Below are 22075 nucleotides of genomic sequence, written 5' to 3'. Positions count from 1 at the left end.
AAGTGGGAGACTATTGGAAATATGCCCTAGAGGAAATAAAATGTTTATTATAATATTTACTTGTTCATGATAATTGTCTATTATTCATGCTATAATTGTGTTATCCGGAAATCATAATACATGTGTGAATACATAGACCACAACATGTCCCTAGTGAGCCTCTAGTTGACTAGCTCGTTGATCAACAGATAGTCATGGTTTTCTGACTATGGACATTGGATGTCATTGATAACGGGATCAAATCATTAGGAGAATGATGTGATGGACAAGACCCAATCCTAAGCATAGCACAAGATCCTGTAGTTCGTTTGCTAGAGCTTTTCCAATGTCAAGTATCATTTCCTTAGACCATGAGATCGTGTAACTCCGGGATACCGTAGGAGTTCTTTGTGTGTACCAAACGTCACAACGTAACTGGGTGACTATAAACATATACTACAGGTATCCCCGAAAGTATCTGTTGGGTTGACATGGATCGAGACTGGAATTCCTCACTCCGTATGACGGAGAGGTATCTCTGGGCCCACTCGGTAATGCATCATCATAATGAGCTCAATGTGACCAAGTGGTTGGTCACAGGATCATGCATTACGGTACGAGTAATGTGGCTTGCCGGTAACGAGATTGAACGAGGTATTGGGATACCGACGATCGAATCTCGGGCAAGTAACGTACCGGTTGACAAAGGGAATTGTATACAGGATTACTTGAATCCTCGACATCGTGGTTCATTCGATGAGATCATCATGGAACATGTGGGAGCCAACATGGGTATCCAGATCCCGCTGTTGGTTATTGGCCGGAGAACTCTCTCGGTCATGTCTGCGTGATTCCCGAACCCGTAGGGTCTACACACTTAAGGTTTGGTGACGCTAGGGTTGTAGAGATATTAGTATGCGGTAACCCGAAAGTTGTTCGGAGTCCCGGATGAGACCCCGGACGTCACGAGGAGTTCTAGAATGGTCCAGAGGTGAAGAATTGTATATAGGAAGTCCAGTTTCGGGGGTCACCGGTATTGTACCGGGACAACCAAAAGGGTCCCGGGGGTCCACCGGGTGGGGCCACCTATCCCGGAGGGCCCCATGGGCTGAAGTGGAAAGGGAACCAGCCCCTGGTGGGCTGGTGCGCCCCCGCTTGGGCCTCCCCCTGTGCCTAGGGTTGGAAACCCTAGGGATGGGGGGGCGCCCCACCTGACTTGGGGGGCAAGTCCCCCCTTTGGCCGCCCCCCTTGAGATTGGATCTCTAGGGGGGCGGCGCCCTCCAGGGCCCCTATATAAAGAGGAGGGAGGGAGGGCTGCGCAACCTAGTCCCTGGCGCCCCCCCCCCCCCCCCCCCCCGCAACACCTCTCCCTCTCGCTGAGCTTGGCGAAGCCCTGCCGAGATTCCCCGCTACTTCCACCACCACGCCGTCGTGCTGCTGGATCTCCATCAATCTCTCCTTTCCTCTTGCTGGATCAAGAAGGAGGAGACGTCTTCCCCAACTGTACGTGTGTTAAACGCGGAGGTGCCCTCCGTTCGGCACTAGGATCTTCGGTGATTCGGATCACGACGAGTACGACTCCATCAACCTCGTTCTCTTGAACGCTTCCGCTCGCAATCTACAAGGGTATGTAGATGCACTCCTATCTCTCTCGTTGCTAGATGACTCAATAGATTGATCTTGGTGATGCGTAGAAATTTTTTATTTTCTGCTATGTTCCCCAACAGTGGCATCATGAGCTAGGTCTATGCGTAGTTTCTATGCATGAGTAGAACACAATTTTGTTGTGGGCGTAGATTTTGTCAATTTACTTGCCAGTACTAGTCTTATCTTGTTTCGGCGGCATCGTGGGATGAAGCGGCCCGGACCGACCTTACACGTACGCTTACGTGAGACAGGTTCCACCGACTGACATGCACTAGTTGCATAAGGTGGCTAGCGGGTATCTGTCTCTCTCACTTCAGTCGGATCGGATTCGATGAAAAGGGTCCTTATGAAGGGTAAATAGAAATTGGCATATCACGTTGTGGTTTTGACGTAGGTAAGAAACGTTCTTGCTAGAACCCTATTGCAGCCACGTAAAAAACATGCAACAACAATTAGAGGACGTCTAACTTGTTTTTGCAGCATATGCCTTGTGATGTGATATGGCCAAAAGGATGTGATGAATGATATATATGTGATGTATGAGATTGATCATGTTCTTGTAATAGGAATCATGACTTGCATGTCGATGAGTATGACAACCGGAAGGAGCCATAGGAGTTGTCTTAATTATTGTATGACCTGCGTGTCATTGAATAAACGCCATGTAATTACTTTACTTTATTGCTAAACCGTTACCATAGTAGTAGAAGTAATAGTTGGCGAACAACTTCATGGAGAAACGATGATGGAGATCATGGTGTCATGTCGGTGACGATGATGATCATGGTGCCCCGAAGATGGAGATCAAAAGGAGCAAAATGATATTGGCCATATCATGTCAGTATTTGATTGCATGTGATGTTTATCATGTTTTTGCATCTTATTTTCTTAGAACAACGGTAGTAAATAAGATGACCCCTCATAATAATTTCAAGAAAGTGTTCCCCCTAACTGTGCGCCGTTGCGAAAGTTCGTTGTTTCGAAGCACCACGTGATGATCGGGTGTGATAGATTCTAACATCCACATACAACGGGTGTAAGACAGATTTACACATGCAAAACACTTAGGTTGACTTGACAAGCCTAGCATGTATAGACATGGCCTCGGAACATAAGAGACCGAAAGGTCGAATTCGGTCGAACATGAGTCGTATAGAAGATACGATCAACATGAAGATGTTCACCGATGATGACTAGTCCGTCTCACGTGATGATAGGACACGGTCTAGTTGACTCGGATCATGGATCACTTAGATGACTAGAGGGATGTCTATCTGAGTGGGAGTTTATTAAATAATTTGATTAGATGAACTTAATTATCATGAACTTAGTCTAATTTTTTTTGCAATATGTCTTGTAGATCAAATGGCCCACGCTAATGTTGCCCTCAACTTCAACGCGTTCCTAGAGAAAACCAAGATGAAAGACGATGGAAGCAACTACACGGACTGGGTCTGGAACTTGAGGATCATCCTCATAGCTGCCAAAAGAGCATATGTCCTAGATGCACCGCTAGGTGAAGCACCCGTTTTCCCCGCAACTCAAGACGTTATGAACGCCTGGCAGTCGTGTGTTGATGACTACTCCGTCGTTCAGTGGGCATGCTTTACAGCTTAGAACCGGGGCTCCAAAAGCGTTTTGAGGAACACTGAGCATATGAGATGTTCGAAGATCTGAAAATGGTATTCCAAGCTCATGCCCGGGTCGAGAGATATGAAGTCTCCAACAAGTTCTATAGTTGTAAGATGGAGGAAAATAGTTCTGTCAATGAACACATACTCAAAATGTCTGGGTTGCACAACCGCCTGTCCTAGCTGGACATTAACCTCCCTGACGAGGCGGTCATTGACAGGATCCTTCAGTCGCTCCCACCTAGCTACAAGAGCTTTGTGATGAACTACAATATGCAGGGGATGGTGAAAACTATTCCTGAAGTATTTTCAATGCTGAAATCTGCGGAGGTGGAAATCAAAAAGGAACATCAAGTGTTGATGGTCAATAAAACCACTAGTTTCAAGAAAGGCAAGGGTAAAAAGAACTTCAAGAAGGACGGCAAGGGAGTTGCCGCGCCCGGTAAGCCAGTTGCCGGAAAGAAGCCAAAGCGCGGACCCAAACCTGAGACTGAGTGCTTTTATTGCAAGGGAAGCGGACACTGGAAGCGGAACTGCCTCAAGTACTTAGCAGACAAGAAGGCCGGCAACACTAAAGGGATATGTGATATACATGTAATTGATGTGTACCTTACCAGTACTCGTAGTAGCTCCTGGGTATTTGATACCGGTGCAGTTGCTCATATTTGTAACTCAAAACAGGAGTTGCGGAATAAACGGAGACTGGCGAAGGACGAGGTGACGATGCGCGTCGAGAATGGTTCCAAGGTCGATGTGATCACCGTCGGCACGCTACCTCTACATTTACCTACGGGATTAGTTTTAAACCTCAATAATTGTTATTTAGTGCCAGCTTTGAGCATGAACATTGTATTTGGATCTCGTTTAATAGGAGATGGCTACTCATTTAAATCCGAGAATAATGGTTGTTCTATTTATATGAGAGATGTGTTTTATGGCCATGCCCCGCTGGTCAATGGTTTATTCTTAATGAATCTCGAATGTGATGTTACACATATTCATAGTGTGAATACCAAAAGATGTAAGATTGATAATGATAGTCCCACATATCTGTGGCACTGCCGCCTTGGTCACATTGGTGTTAAACGCAAGAAGAAGCTCCATACAGATGGACTTTTGGAGTCTCTTGATTTCGAATCATTTGACACGTGCGAACCATGCCTCATGGGTAAAATGACCAAGACTCCGTTCTCCGGAACAATGGAGTGAGCAACCAACATACTGGAAATTATACATACTGATGTGTGCGGTCCAATGAGCATTGAGGCTTGCGGTGGCTATCATTATGTTCTCACTCTCACTGATGACCTAAGTAGATATGGGTATGTCTACTTGATGAAACACAAGTCTGAGACCTTTGAGAAGTTCAAGGAATTTCAGAATGAGGTAGAGAATCAACGTGACCGAAAAAATAAAGTTCTTACGATCAGATCGTGGAGGAGATTATTTTAGTCACGAATTTGGTACTCACTTAAGGAAATGTGGAATCGTTTCACAACTCACGCCGCCTGGAACACCTCAGCGTAACGGTGTGTCCGAACATCGTAATCGCACTCTACTGGATATGGTGCGATCTATGATGTCACTCACCGATTTACCGCTATCATTTTGGGGATACGCTCTAGAGACAACTACATTCACTTTAAATAGGGCACCATCTAGATCCGTTGAGACGACACCGTATGAATTATGGTTTGGGAAGAAACCTAAGCTATCATTTCTAAAAGTTTGGGGATGCGATGCTTATGTCAAGAAACTTCAACCTGAAATGCTCGAACCCAAGTCGGAAAAATGCGTCTTCATAGGATACCCTAAGGAAACCATTGGGTATACCTTCTACCTTAGATCCGAAGGCAAGATCTTTGTTGCCAAGAACAGGTCCTTTCTGGAGAAAGAGTTTCTCTCGAAAGAAATAAGTGGGAGGAAAGTAGAACTCGATGAAGTACTGCCTCTTGAACCGGAAAGTAGCGCAGCTCAGGAAGATGTTCCTGTGGTGCCTGCACCAACTAGAGAGGAAGTTAATGATGATGATCAGGGTACTTCGGATCAAGTTGCTATTGAACTTCGTAGGTCCACAAGGACACGTTCCACACCAGAATGGTATGGCAACCCTGTCCTAGAAATCATGTTGTTAGACAACGGTGAACCTTCAAACTATGAAGAAGCGATGGCGGTCCCAGATTCCAACAAATGGCTTGAAGCCATGCAATCCGAGATAGGATCCATGTATGAAAACAAAGTGTGTACTTTGACAGACTTGCCCGATGATCGGCGAGCGATAGAAAACAAATGGATCTTTAAGAAGAAGACGGACGTGGATTGTAATGTTACCATCTATAAAGCTCGACTTATCGCTAAGGGTTATCGGCAAGTTCAAGGGGTTGACTACGATGAGACCTTCTCCCCCATAGCGAAGCTGAAGTCCATCCGAATCATGTTAGCAATTGCCGCATACTATGATTATGAGATATGGAAAATGGACGTCAAAACGGCATTCCTTAACGGCTATCTTAAGGAAGAACTGTATATAATGCAGCCAGAAGGTTTTGTCGATCCTAAGAATGCTAACAAGGTATGCAAGCTCCAGCGATCCATTTATGGGCTGGTGCAAGCATCTCGGAGTTGGAACATTCGCATTGATGAGATGATCAAAGCGTTTGGGTTTATGCATACTTATGGAGAAGCCTGCGTTTACAAGAAAGTGAGTGGGAGCTCTGTAGAATTTCTCATATCATATGTAGATGACATACTTTTGATGGGAAATGATATAGAACTTTTGGATAACATTAAGGCCTACTTGAACAAGTGTTTTTGAATGAAGGACCTTGGAGAAGCTGCTTACATATTAGGCATCAAGATCTATAGGGATAGATCGAGACGCCTCATAGGTCTTTCACAAAGCACATACCTTGATAAGATATTGAAGAAGTTCAATATGGATCAATCCAAGAAGGGGTTCTTGCCTGTGTTGCAAGGTGTGAAATTGAGCTCGGCTCAATGCCCAACCACGGCAGAAGATAGAGAAAAGATGAGTGTCATCCCCTATGCCTCGGCTATAGGGTCTATTATGTATGCCATGCTGTGAACCAGACCTGATGTAAACCTTGCCGTAAGTTTGGTAGGAAGGTACCAAACTACTCCTGGCATGGAATGCTGGACAGCGGTCAAGAATATCCTGAAGTACCTGAAAAGGACTAAGGATATGTTTCTCGTTTATGGAGGTGACGAAGAGCTCGTCGTAAAGGGTTACGTCAACGCTAGCTTCGACACAGATCTGGATGACTCTAAGTCACAAACCAGATACGTGTATATTTTGAATGGTGGGGCAGTAAGCTGGTGCAGTTGCAAGCAAAGCGTCGTGGCGGGATCTACATATGAAGCGGAGTACATGGCAGCCTCGGAGGCAGCGCATGAAGCAATATGGATGAAGGAGTTCATCACTGACCTAGGAGTCATACCCAATGCGTCGGGGCCGATCACTCTCTTCTGTGACAACACTGGAGCTATTGCCATTGCCAAGGAGCCCAGGTTTCACAAGAAGACCAGGCACATCAAGCGTCGCTTCAACTCCATTCGTGAAAATGTTCAAGATGGAGACGTAGATATTTGCAAAGTGCATACGGATCTGAATGTCGCAGATCCGTTAACTAAACCTCTTCCGCGAGCAAAACATGATCAACACCAGAACTCTATGGGTGTTCGATTCATCACAATGTAACTAGATTATTGACTCTAGTGCAAGTGGGAGACTGTTGGAAATATGCCCTAGAGGCAATAAAATGATTATTATAATATTTCCTTGTTCATGATAATTCTCTATTATTCATGCTATAGTTGTGTTATTCGGAAATCGTAATACATGTGTGAATACATAGACCACAACATGTCCCTAGTGAGCCTCTAGTTGACTAGCTCGTTGATCAACAGATAGTCATGGTTTCCTAACTATGGACATTGGACGCCATTGATAACGGGATAACATCATTAGGAGAATGATGTGATGGACAAGACCCAATCCTAAGCATAGCACAAGATCGTGTAGTTCGTTTGCTAGAGCTATTCCAATGTCAAGTATCATTTCCTTAGACCACAAGATCATGTAACTCCCGGATATCGTAGGAGTGCTTTGGGTGTACCAAACGTCACAACGTAACTGGGTGACTATAAAGATATACTACAGGTATCCCCGAAAGTATCTGTTGGGTTGACACGGATCGAGACTGGAATTTCTCACTCCGTATGACGGAGAGCTATCTCTGGGCCCACTTGGTAATGCATTATCATAATGAGATCAATGTGACCAAGTGGTTGGTCACGGGATCATGCATTACGGTACGAGTAAAGTGGCTTGCCGGTAACGAGATTGAACGAGGTATTGGGATACCGATGATCGAATCTCGGGCAAGTAACGTACCGATTGACAAAGAGAATTGTATACAGGATTACTTGAATCCTCGACATCGTGGTTCATTCGATGAGATCATCATGGAACATGTGGGAGCCAACATGGGTATCCAGATCCCGCTGTTGGTTATTGGCCGGAAAACTGTCTTGGTCATGTCTGCGTGATTCCCGAACTCGTAGGGTCTACACACTTAAGGTTAGGTGACGCTAGGGTTGTAGAGATATTAGTATGCGGTAACCCGAAAGTTGTTTGGAGTCCCGGATGAGATCCCGGACGTCGCGAGGAGTTCCGGAATGGTCCAGAGGTGAAGAATTGTATATAGGAAGTCCAGTTTCGGCCATCGGGAAAGTTTTGGGGGTCACCAGTATTGTACCGGGACCACCAGAAGGGTCCCGGGGGTCCATCGGGTGGGGCCACCTATCCCGGAGGGCCCCATGGGCTGAAGTGGGAAGAGAACCAGCCCCTGGTGGGCTGGTGCACCCCCCCCTTGGGCCTCCCCCTGCGCCTAGGGTTGGAAACCCTAGGGGTGGGGGCGCCCCACCTGACTTGGGGGGCAAGTCCCCCCTTTGGCTGCCCCCCCTTGAGATTGGATCTCTAGAGGGCCGGCGCCCCCCAGGGCCCCTATATAAAGAGGGGGGAGGGAGGGCTGCGCAACCTAGTCCCTGGCGCCTCCCTCCCCCCCCCCCCCCGCAACAACTCTCCCTCTCGCTGAGCTTGGCGAAGCCCTGCCGAGATTCCCCGCTACTTCCACCACCACGCCGTCGTGCTGCTGGATCTCCATCAACCTCTCCTTTTCCTTGCTGGATCAAGAAGGAGGAGACTTCTTCCCCAACCCAACGAGTGTTAAACGCGGGGGTGTCCTCCGTTCGGCACTAGGATCTTCGGTGATTTGGATCACGACGAGTACGACTCCATCAACCCCGTTCTCTTGAACGCTTCCGCTCGCGATCTACAAGGGTATGTAGATGCACTCCTATCTCTCTCGTTGCTAGAGGACTCCATAGATTGATCTTGGAGATGCGTAGAATTTTTTTATTTTCTGCTATGTTCCCCAACAAACATGACAATGAGCGGTGCTAGGTGTGCCCTAACACGGTATTAGGTAATACCGGCGAAGGGGGAAAACATCCGGGAAAGTATCCCCGGTGTTTCGTCTTTTCGGACAATGAACCGGAGGTGAAATGATGCAGGTTCACTATGCTAGGGATGTGTGGCGGACAAACGGGCTGCATATCTGGATTCGTCTCGTCGTTCTGAGCAACTTTCATGTACAAAGTTTTTCCATCCGAGCTATGGTTTATTTTCTATTAATATTTAAAGTTTTAAATCATTTTCTAAATTATTATTATTAAATTAATTCGAAATCAGCATTACTGCATCAGCATGATGTCAGCATGACATTAGCAGTCAACAGAGGTGTGGACTGGGTCAAACTGACATGTGGGGTCCGCATGTCATAGGCTGTTTAGTAAGCAGGTTAATTAAACAGAGTTAATTAGTTTACCTAATGAGTAGGTTAGTCTAAACAGAATTAATTAAGTTAGTTAGTTAGTTAATTAATTAATATAATTATTCTTATTTTTTTAATAAACGTTCTGGGGCGTGGGCCCCCCATGTCATTGGCCCAAAGGCCTAGCGGGCACAGGGCGGTGCGGTTAATGGGGCGGGCGCTCGAATGAGGGGTGAACTCGGCCACGACGGGGGGCACGTGCGCTAGAGCGCGCAGGCGCCCAGGGCGGGGCTCGCCGGCCGGCCGTTTCCGGTGAAGGAAGCTGGCGCAGGAGGGGTCGCCGGAGGCAGCAGCAGGCGCGCTGCGGCCTCGCGCGAGGCGGCAGAGGCGATGTGGTTACCGGAGCGTGGCTACGGCGAGCAAGGCGGTCATGCGGGAGGGCAGGGGCGCGTGCAGGGTCCGCGGTGGCCACGAGCTGAGGGAGAGGCGGGCGCGACAAGAGGAAATGGAAGGGACCGCGCCGCAAGCCGCAACAATAGGGTCGCGATGGGGAAGGTGAGCGTGTGCGCGGTTAGGTTGCAGGGGGGCGAGGGGAAGCGACGGGTCGAGCGGCGGCTAGCCTTGGCCAAGGCGGCCACGGACAAGGACGAGGGGAGCCGGCACTAGCCGCGGTGGCCGGTGGGTGAGGTCAAGGGGGTTCGCGCGGCGGCGAGCGAGGCGTGGGCGCCTGGCCGCGCGAGGGAGCAGCAACCGGTCCACGGCGACGCATGGTCACGGCCCGCGATGTGCGCGAGCGGACAATGGGAAGGGCGCGGTAATAGGCGGGGGGAGCACGGTCAGGGACGGCGCCGTAGCATACATGGGACAGGGGAGGATGCAGGGCTCACTGCGGGCGTAGGGTACGGGGTAGTGGGGCTTGAGGAGCAGGACGGAGACGGCGCGTCGCAGGGGAGGCTGGCTATCGTGGTGGCTCCGGGCGGCGTCGGGCGGCGCGGAGATGGGGGAGTCCGGCGACGGGGTCGAGCGGCAGGCGTCGGCGAGTCGTTCCCCGATCCAGATCTGGACCGGGGAGGAGGAGGCGATCGTGGGGGGAGTGGGAGCGAGTGGGAGTAGTGGGGGTTAGGGTTTCGGGCGAGAGGGGATAAGGGAGTGGGGGTGGGCTGGCCGGTTGGGCCTGGTGGGTCGGCCTGGTGTGAGCTGGGCCGCCTCACCTAGTGGGGGAAGGGTTGTTTTTCAATTTTTTTTGTAGTTTTGTTTTCTGTTTTTATTCTTTTCCCTTTTCTTTATTTTCTCTACTATTTTAATTCATTTTAAACTATTTAGACATCCTGTAAAAACGTGGTTCCTTCACCATAAATACCTAGGCATTAATTGGCACATTCCGAACATTTTAGTTTTAATGTTTGAATTTTTTTTATGTTTGACAAAAATTCAAATTTGAATTTGAACAGTTTTGATCCAACGCGAGATTAGCAACAGTAATCAAGGTGACGTGGCATCATTAGCAGAGGTTTACTGTAGCTTGATTATCCGGGCATCACAATTCTCCTCCACTACAAGAAATCTCGTCCCGAGAATTAAGAGGGGAGCAAGGGGGAAGAATAGGTTACGAAATTCTAACGGTCTTCTCGTCTTTGGTTGCTCTTCTCGAAGAGTTTGCTCCATGATGTTTATCCCTCCATTCCTCTACTTCTATGCGTCGGGACGAAGTTGTCATCCTTTCTTTGGGAACTCCATAATACTTACGTGAAATGATAAGGGGTAAATCAAAGGAATGGAACTCTGCACGGTTGCATATCCGGTAGATAACATTAGGGAAGGTGGTGAAAAGTAACTCTCGAATTGAAACTTAAGAAATTATGGAGAGCAAGGTAAGGAGGTATCATGGGGAGTTTCGAGCGGGCAGACAACCATTCGTTGCCTGAAACAGAGTGTGAAAAGGGGTTCAGGGCAACGAGAATAAGTATTGCGTCTGATACCAGTATATGACACTAGGAAGGTGGCTCGTGAATTACATACGAGGTCACGCGCGAGGAATAACTATGGAAACAGGGGTGTACAGGAGAGTCAGGTTTCGATCCTGTGGAACTGTGGGTTATGGGCCCACCATGTCGGTAAAAGTAGAAAGGGTGGTGATATTTTGCACAGTCATGATAACAAGGCTTGCCATAGGATAGCCTATCAATGATGTCGGCAACGTCGGTACCAAGGGCGAGGGATGAAGAGAACCATCTTCCTGCTTGTTGAACGAGGCGGACCAATAGGTAAAGTTCTCATCCATCGGTGGTTACCGGAATGTTATCAACAATATTAACAGGGTCTTACTGACAGAATTGTACTCCGAGGTGTTTACATAAGCAGGAGAATATTACCGCTTAGATCATATATATCACAAGAAACGTTAAACCAAACAATGGAAAGGAAAAGTGGTTATCAGGTTTAAACATGTCGGTGTACTAGAGTAGGGGTACCCTAGTATCCCGAACTTGTGCACGGGCAGTTGCAGCCACCCGCGGCAAGGCTTGCCGGATGACCGCCAAGGTCCTCCGCGATTCCTGTGGAGCCATTCAAGAACAAAGTATCTAAGCCAAGGAGACAAGGCCCCGGCAAGAGGAGCTTGCCGGGAAGGCCCACCAAGGCATCTCAAGGAGTTTGCCGCGATGCGCCACGCGTCCCGGCAAGGCCCGGGGAGCAACAAGCCTCCGGACGCGACAAGACAACAACCGCAGCAAGGCACTTGCCGCGGCACGCTACCACCCTGTACCTACGCTCCAGCACATCCACCAACGTGTCGCCCTGGGGCCTTTCCAGGTGCGCGTGGCGAGAGGCTGTGCAGCCAGCGGTGCGCGGTGGCAAGCGGCGCTGACAAAATTGCCGTCGTGGCGAGCAGTGGCGTCCCTGACGGTCCCTGTTTGCACTGTTTGGGCGACGTTGATGGGCATTTAATGTCTTTGTCCCCTGCCGTCAGGGTTAGGTAGGAAACACTGTACAGGTAGTTGTACCAACTGCAAGTCCTTTTCCATTTTTACCCTCGTCTACGTTGCCACCTGTCGGTGACCCCTTGAGCATATAAAAGGAGGCCCGTGCGCAACATAGATGGGGGGTTCGGAAGGTTCGAAGCCAGAAAACACTCACGCTCGGTCTCGTTAGCAGCTAGAGTGTACTGTAGCACTCAGCGCTCCCGAGCAAGAACTCAATACAATCAGACAAGCAGCAGTAGGAGTATTATCTCTCCAGAGAGCTCCGAAGCTGGGTAAAATGCTCGTGTGCTTCGCCTCGATCTGCTCTTCGTGCGATCTCCGCCCCCCGCCGAACCGAAAGGGGCTCGGTCCGCCAGTCCCATAGGTGTTCGTGGATCAGTTTCCCCGACAAAACAGAACAATGGAAAGGAAAATGTCTTTAAACACATTATTCAGGGGTATATCCTTCCCAAGGACAAGCAGAGCATGATATCCATGACAGGATAGAAAGTAGAAAACATTTAGGTAAGGGGGGAGGAATCTCATGATATTACCCATACAACGGTGTTAGAAAATTTAGCATTGTGCTTCAAATGCTCTTATTGAAGATCGGAGTACCACAGTCATGCTTCGAGATAGCATTGACAGGGTCTTCAAGCAAGGTCACACTTTGGATACACAAAGGATCCATCAGGAATAACTTGTAGAATAAGTCTTACAATTTCCTCATGGAAGAATGGTTAACCTTGCGAAAAACAAAACTATAACAATAGGTCCGCTGGCCAGGGGTGCTAAGCAAAGACACCAACTTACCGGGTTATGTAGAGACCAATGTTATAACTCTCGGAAATATGTCCCAACCATCATATCTGGCCGAGATTCAGATCCGATTGGTTTCAGGATTCCTCAGACTCAGGATGACCGAGAAGAAAATGTGCAACAATAGTTGACGCAAAGACATTTTAAGGTTCTCAGGAAATGAACGATGGAAGCAAGTTCCGAAACCAAAGTTCAGCATTAAACCAAGGAGAGGATGAGGAGGTGGCTGATGGACTCAGCGACATATCATCGAGATTTCCAAAAAGATGGGTTTCCACAATTATGTGAACAAGGAGATAACATTTGTCATATCAAATGTATAATGATGTATGCTAGAGGAAAAACATACACAATTAAACATTGGCTAAAAGGTGCACCCGAAATATGGGCTTAGGTAGTACGATCAATCTTAGAATGGTGATTCGATAACCAATGGCCTAAGAATGTAATGTCGACCATTAACTTCAAACAACAAGGTTACTATAACTTTTGACTTCACACATCATAGTTCAATTGTCGGTTTTTCGGTTAGAAACAACACGGGGGCCAAGGAATGAATGGAGATGGTAGGAAGTATCACTTGTACCGAGAATTCATAAGAGGTGGTGAAATTCTCACGACATTCTTGACATAAAAGATGGTAATACTCCAAGGTAAAGAAGAACAATTGCTGGATAGTAAGGATCTCATGGTATAACACAAAGCACGAACAATTTTGTGTTGAACAAAAGGCAATAAAGTGGTCGATGATAACACAAATCATCGAGAGCAAAGGGTGGTATTTATCATCAAGAATTCGATAGATATCTTGGAAGAGCTCAGAATGTTGATGATGTTCATGACGCATTTTTCGCGAGATTTCATGAAGATGTAATCGATCTGCGATGACATCAAGTTGAAGGAATGGTGAAGCGAAAGGTTATTGGAACCATGGGTACGACACAAACTCGAAATCAAGTTTGTTGTTCAAGGAGAAATGATATGACGAGGAAGATCGACATAAGATTAGCTCACCGTCGAAATTTGTGCACCGGGAAGAACCAGATAGCACAGTTAAATTTAGCATGATAATGATGTAGCCGATAAGGCTAGGAATGACATGATGGAGTATTAAACTCGTAAGCAATGAAGATTACTAAGAGTTGTCGAATCACAGTGCGGACTCGATTCACTATTCGGTGTTCTCGGTTGGCGACAACCCAAAACTCATGGAGTGACTATGATAGGGAAAGTTATTACTCCGGCACAAATTCATAAGATGTAGTGCAATGGCTTGATATCCTCGAGATACCAGGGAGATAATACTCGAAGGCATATCAAATTAAAGGTTGAAGTGGGGTATATTGATCTATAGAAGATAAGCGCTTTTACTTGTCTGAGAAATAGAATCAAAGGAAGAAATTATGGTCAGAACCACAATTGCAAAGGATCAATTCATAGATCCAGATGATATTTTCAAGGAAATAGTTATTATTGCAAGAAGCTTCCATGATAGGATCTACATCGTGTCCATGGGCATGAACTCAAAGGTTCAAGGCCGACTCCCACTTCGTCAATGCATAACCTTCCATTCACCTCTCGTATTTCAAAAATGACATTACTTGCTGAAAGTTTTACCTGGTGCAATACCAGATAAGTATGACCCATGAAACCTTTTTGGTTCACACAGATTAGGGAACGCGTAGGTTCAACCCATAAGGGCATCTTAGGAACATATACCACAAACTTCAGAGTACATAATACAAGTTCGAAAGTAGAGCATGGTTCACAGAGCAGAGGATACAATTTACCCAAGGCATTATATACCCATGGAAAGGCTCACAAGGTTATTCAGTATGAAGGACACTGTCGGATAAAATCCGACAAAGGGTCTGGTGGTCCACAGGGGATCTGATGTGAGCGTTGGTACTCAACCAGAGGAAGAAAGAACACAAGAAGGTCAGATTATAGAAACAACTGACTAACTCAAAGCGCAAATGCAAAGGAATTATGAATTCCAAGACAAGGGATCAGAAGCAATGCTCTGATTAGGGATGGATAAGTTGAATAGCCTTAGGTGTACAATCGATGGCAATTTGATTGGTCGAGATCCAGCTCATGGTTAAACTGAGCCGGAAGGATAATCCTAGGATTCGACTGATGATTGTGAACATTCGCAACTTATTGAATCAATGGACTCATAAATGATAGTGACCAAGGATGCCACTAAGATTCGTATACTTATGGTATTAACCATAATGCAAGCAAGCAAGAATTTCAAGAACAACTGGCGGTTGAGGATTTTTGAAAGATCAATTAGTATTTCGAAGACTTTGGTGAAACACATGAACAACTGGGGAGAAACAAATCCTTGGTGTGTGTGAGGATTAATTTGTAGGTGTATTCAAGTGGCAAAGAACTGCAAGGCAGTAGGCTCAAAGGATTCTCGGAGCATCGAAGAGCAGTTCGGGGCATCTTGTAAAAACAAGATCAATGGGATTGAATGTAATAATGGAAGGTGTATACAGTTATCCACAAGGATATAACAGTGGTAGGGAGTTTGTAAGGGTGGTGGGCACAAGTGTCTCGGGAGAACATTGTAGAGTATCTTCAAAATCTTCTGGTGCACTAAGCAATCATCTGGAGTGAGGGCTCTCCGGGAGGAAGTAGTTTTAAGAACCTAGAGTCGGTGTTAGTAAAATCATTTAACCCGAATAGAGGAGAGATCATAGTCCCAGAGTAAAGGTCGAGGAGTAAAAGATCCTAATACCATCCAAATGGCGACGTGGGCCCGTAAGACTCGCAACCATGTTAGTAAAAGTTTTGTAGTGACTAGACTCAACTTCGGCCAAGGAGTGTGGAAGGGGGATTCCTATAGGCAGTCAGCTCTGATACCAACTTGTGATTCCCCCTATTCAATCGTACACTAATCATCCACGCAAACATGTACGATCAAGACCAGGGACTTACGGGAAGATATCACAGCACAACTCTAAAATTAAAATAAGTCATACAAGCATCATATTACAAGCCAGGGGCCTCGAGGGCTCGAATACAAGTGCTCGAACATAAACGAGCCAGTAGAAGCAACCATATCTGAGTACATACATAAGTTAAACAAGTTTCCATAAGATGGCTAGCACAAACTGGGATACAGATCGAAAGAGGCGCATGCCTCCTGCCTGGAATCCTCCTAAACTACTCCTGGTCATCGTCAGCGGCCTGCATGTAGTAGTAGGCACCTCCAGTGTAATAGGAGTTGTCATCGACGGTGGCGTCTGGCTCCTGGGCTCCAACGTCTAGCTGCGGCATCCGGGAAGAAGAGGAAAAATGGGGGGGGGGGAGGGAGCAAAGCAACCGTCAATACCCATCCAAAGTACTCGCAAGCAAGGATCTACACTACATATGCATGGGTATATGTGTAAAGAGGCAATATCAATGGGTTGAACTGCAGAATGCCAGAATAAGAGGGGGATAGCTAGTCCTATCAAAGACGACGATTCTGGCAGTCTCCATCTTGCAGCATGTAGAAGAGAATAGATTGAAGTCCTCCAAGTAGCATCGCATAGCATAATCCTACCCGGCGATCCTACCCTCATCGCCCTGTGGGAAAGCGATCACCGGGTTGTCTCTAGAACTTGTCTGGGTGTGTTTTAATAAGTATCCTGTTCTAGTTGTCATAAGGTCAAGGTACAACTCTGGGTCGTCCTTTTACCGAGGGACACGGCTATTCGAATAGATAAACTTCCCTGCAGGGGTGCACCACATAACCCAACACGCTCGATACCCTTTGGCCGAACACACTTTCCTGGGTCATGTCCGGCCTCGGAAGATCAACACGTCACAGCCCCACCTAGGCACAACGGAGAGGTCAGCACGATCTCCAACGTATCTATAATTTTTGATTGTTCCATGTTATTATATTACCTGTTTTGGATGTTTATGGGCTTTATTTTACACATTTATATCATTTTTTGGACTAACCTACTAACCGGAGGCCCAGTCCGTATTGCTGTTTTTTGGCCTATTTCACTATTTCGAAGAAAAGGAATATCAAACGGAGGCCAAATGGAATGAAACCTTCGGGAGCGTGATTTTTGGAACGAACGTGATCCAGAGGACTTGGAGTGCAAGTCAAGAAGTAATCGAGGCGGCTAGGAGATAGGAGGGCGCGCCCACCCCTCTTGGGTGTGCCCCTGTCTCCTGGGCCCCTCGAGCTGCCACCGACGTACTTCTTCCTCCTATATATACCTACGTACCCCAAAATAATCCAGGGAGCCACCGAAACACAATTTCCACCGTTGTAACCTTCCGTATCCGCGAGATCCCATCTTGGAGCCTTCGCCGGCGCTCCGTCGGAGGGGCAATCGACCATGGAGGGCTTCTACATCAACACCATAGCACCTCCGATGAGTTGTGAGTAGTTTACCACAGACCTTCGGGTCCATAGTTATTAACTAGATGGCTTCTTCTCTCTTTTTGGATGTCATTAAAATGTTCTCCCCCTCACTTGTGGATATCTATTCGATGTAAACTCTTTTTGCGGTGTGTTTGTCGAGATCCGATGAATTGTGGGTTTATGATCAAGTTTATCTATGAGAAATATTTGAATCTTCTCTGAATTCTTTTATGTATGATTGTGTTGGAAATATGCCCTAGAGGCAATAGTAAAAGTATTATTATATTTCAATGTTCATGATAAATGTCTTTTATTCATGCTATAACTGTATTATCCGGAAATCGTAATACACGTGTGAATACTTAGACCACAATATGTCCCTAGTGAGCCTCTAGTTGACTAGCTCGTTGTGATCAACAGATAGTCATGGTTTCCTGACTATGGACATTGGATGTCGTTGATAACGGGATCACATCATTAGGAGAATGATGTGATGGACAAGACCCAATCCTAAGCATAGCATAAAAGATCGTGTAGTTCGTTTTGCTAGAGCTTTGCCAGTGTCAAGTATCTCTTCCTTCGACCATGAGATCGTGTAACTCCCGGATACCGTAAGAGTGCCTTGGGTGTATCAAACATCACAACGTAACTGGGTGACTATAAAGGTGCATTACAGGTATCTCCGAAAGTATCTGTTGGGTTGACACGGATCGAGACTGGGATTTGTCACTCCGTATGACGGAGAGGTATCTCTGGGCCCACTCGGTAATGCATCATCATAATGAGCTCAATGTGACCAAAGGTGTTGGACACGGGATCATGCATTACGGTACGAGTAAAGTGACTTGCCAGTAACGAGACTGAACAAGGTATTGGGATACCGACGATCGAGTCTCGGGCAAGTAACGTACCGATTGACAAAGGGAATTGCATACAGGGTTTGATCGAATCCTCGACATCGTGGTTCATCCGATGACAACATCGAGGAGCATGTGGGAGCCATCATGGGTATCCAGATCCCGCTGTTGGTTATTGACTGAGAGCGTCTCGGTCATGTCTGCATGTCTCCCGAACCCGTAGGGTCTACACACTTAAGGTTCGGTGACGCTAGGGTTATTAGGAAGACTAGTATGTGACTACCGAATGTTGTTCGGAGTCCCGGATGGGATCCTGGACGTCGCGAGGAGATCCGGAAGGGTCCGGAGGTAAAGATTTATATATGGGAAGTTGTCAAACGGACACCGGGAAGTTTCGGGGTCATACCGGTATTGTACCGGGGCCACCGGAAGGGTTCCGGGGGTCCACCGGGAGGGGCCACCCCTCCCGGGGGGCCACATGGGCTGCGTGGGGCAGGGAGCCAGCCCCTGGTGGGCTGGCCGCACCCCCCTCCCTTGGGCCCATGCGCCTAGGGTTGAAGGGGAACCCTAGAGGGGGCGCCCCCTTGGCTTGGGGGGCAAGCCACCCTCTCCCCTCTCCCCTAGGCCGCCGCACCCCCCCCCCCTAGATGGGTTCTAGGGGGCCGGCCCCCTTCTCCCTTCCCCCTATAAATAGAGGGGTGAGGGGAGGGCAGCCGCACCACCCTCCAAGGCGCAGCCCTCCCCTCCCCAACACCTCTCCTCCTCCATTGTGTGCTTGGCGAAGCCCTGTCGGAGTACTGCCTCTCCTCCATCACCACGCCGTCGTGCTGCCGGTGGAGCTGTCTTCCTCGACCTCTCCTTCCCCCTTGCTGGATCAAGAAGGAGGAGACGTCTCCCGTCCCGTACGTGTGTTGAACGCGGAGGTGCTGTCCGTTCAGCACTTGGTCATCGGTGATTCGAATCACGTCGAGTACGACTACATCATCACCTTGCAAGCTTCCGCACGCGATCTACAAGTGGTATGTAGATGCAAACTCTCTCCCTTGACTCGTTGCTTAGATGAACTCATAGATGGATCTTGGTGAAACCGTAGGAAAAATTTTAATTTTCTGCAACGTTCCCCAACAGTGGCATCATGAGCTAGGTCTATGCGTAGTTCTCTTTGCACGAGTAGAACACAATTTTGTTGTGGGCGTGGATTTTGTCATCTTACTTGCCTCTACTAGTCTTTTCTTGCTCAACGGTATTGTGGGATGAAGCGGCCCGGACCAACCTTACACGTACGCTTACGTGAGACCGGTTCCACCGACTGACATGCACTAGTTGCATAAGGTGGCTGGCGGGTGTCTGTCTCTCCCACTTTAGTTGGAGCGGAATCGATGAACAGGGCCCTTATGAAGGGTAAATAGAAGTTGACAAAATCACGTTGTGGTGATTCGTAGGTAAGAAAATGTTCTTGCTAGAACCCAATTGCAGCCACGTAAAAGATGCAACAACAATTAGAGGACGTCTAACTTGTTTTTGCAGCGATTGATCATGTGATGTGATATGGCCAGAAGTTGTGATGAATGATGAATTGTGATGTATGAGATCATGTTCTTTTTAATAGGATTCACGACTTGCATGTCGATGAGTATGAAAACCGGCAGGAGCCATAGGAGTTGTCTTTATTTTCTGTATGACCTGCGTGTCATTGAATAACGCCATGTAAACTACTTTACTTTATTGCTAAACGTTAGTCATAGAAGTAGAAGTAGTCGTTGGCGTGACAACTTCATGAAGACACGATGATGGAGATCATGATGATGGAGATCATGGTGTCAAGCCGGTGACAAGATGATCATGGAGCCCCGAAGATGAAGATCAATGGAGCTATATGATATTGGCCATATCATGTCACAGCTATATAATTGCATGTGATGTTTATTATGTTTATGCATCTTGTTTACTTAGGACGACGGTAGTAAATAAGATGATCCCTTATAAAATTTCAAGAAGTGTTCTCCCCTAACTGTGCACCGTTGCTACAGTTCGTCGCTTCTAAGCACCACGTGATGATCGGGTGTGATGGATTCTTACGTTCACATACAATGGGTGTAAGACAGTTTTACACAGCGAAAACACTTAGGGTTAACTTGACGAGCCTAGCATGTGCAGACATGGCCTCGGAACACGGAGACCGAAAGGTCGAACACGAGTCGTATGGAAGATACGATCAACATGAGAATGTTCACCGACGATGACTAGTCCGTCTCACGTGATGATCGGACACGGGCTAGTCGACTCGGATCGTGTAACACTTAGATGACTAGAGGGATGTCTAATCTAAGTGGGAGTTCATAATTTGATTAGAACTTTATTATCATGAACTTAGTCTAAAACCTTTGCAAATATGTCTTGTAGATCAATGGCCAACGCTAATGTCAACATGAACTTCAACGCGTTCTTAGAGAAAACCAAGCTGAAAGATGATGGCAGCAACTATACGGACTGGGTCCGGAACCTGAGGATCATCCTCATAGCTGCCAGGAAACAATATGTCCTAGAAGGACCGCTAGGTGACGCTCCCATCCCAGAGAACCAAGACATTATGAATGCTTGGCAAACTCGCGCTGATGATTACTCCCTCGTTTAGTGCGGCATGCTTTACAGATTAGAACCGGGGCTCCAAAAGCGTTTTGAACACCACAGAGCATATGAGATGTTCGAAGAGCTGAAACTAGTTTTTCAAGCTCATGCCCGGGTCGAGAGATATGATGTCTCTGACAAGTTCTACAGTTGTAAGATGGAGGAAAACAGTTCTGTCAGTGAGCACATCCTGAAGATGTCTGGGTTGCACAACCGTATGACCCAGCTGAACATTAACCTCCCAGATGAGGCGGTCATTGACAGAATCCTCCAGTCGCTCCCACCAAGCTACAAGAGCTTTGTGATGAACTACAACATGCAGGGGATGGAAAAGACCATTCCTGAAGTGTTCTCGATGCTGAAGTCGGCAGAGGCTGAAATCAAGAAAGAACATCAAGTGTTGATGGTCAATAAGACCACTAAGTTCAAGAAGGGCAAGGGTAAGAAGAACTTCAAGAAGGACGGCAAAGATGTTGTCGCGCCTGGTAAGCCAGTTACCGGGAAGAAGTCAAATAATGGACCCAAGCCTGAGACTGAGTGCTTTTATTGCAAGGGGAAGGGTCACTGGAAGCGGAACTGCCCCAAATACTTAGCGAATAAGAAGGCCGGCAAAACCAAAGGTATATTTGATATACATGTGATTGATGTTTACCTTACCAGTACTCGTAGTAACTCCTGGGTATTTGATAACGGTGCCGTTGCTCATATTTGTAACTCACAGCAGGAGCTGCGGAATAAACGGAGACTGGCGAAGGACGAGGTGACGATGCGCGTCGGGAATGGTTCCAGAGTCGATGTGATCGCCGTCGGCACGCTGCCTCTACATTTACCTACGGGATTAGTTTTGAACCTTAATAATTGTTATTTAGTGCCAAGTTTGAGCATGAACATTGTATCTGGATCTCGTTTAATACGAGATGGCTACTCATTTAAGTCTGAGAATAATGGTTGTTCGATTTATATGAGAGATATGTTTTATGGTCATGCTCCGATGGTCAATGGTTTATTCTTAATGAATCTCGAGCGTAATATTACACATGTTCATAGTGTAGATGCCAAAAGATGTAAAGTTGATAACGATAGTCCCACATACTTGTGGCACTGCCGCCTTGGTCACATTGGTGTCAAGCGCATGAAGAAGCTCCATGCCGATGGGCTTTTAGAGTCTCTTGATTATGAATCGTTTGACACGTGCGAACCATGCCTCATGGGCAAGATGACCAAGACTCCGTTCTCCGGAACAATGGAGCGAGCAACCAACTTATTGGAAATCATACATACCGATGTGTGCGGTCCAATGAGCGTTGAGGCTCGCGGAGG

The sequence above is a fragment of the Triticum aestivum genome, chromosome 5B (genome assembly GCF_018294505.1).
Source record: "Triticum aestivum cultivar Chinese Spring chromosome 5B, IWGSC CS RefSeq v2.1, whole genome shotgun sequence".
In the NCBI taxonomy this organism is placed as follows: Eukaryota; Viridiplantae; Streptophyta; class Magnoliopsida; order Poales; family Poaceae; genus Triticum; species Triticum aestivum.
The sequence above is the reverse complement of the archived record's forward strand: the minus strand, read 5'-3'. Positions refer to the sequence as shown.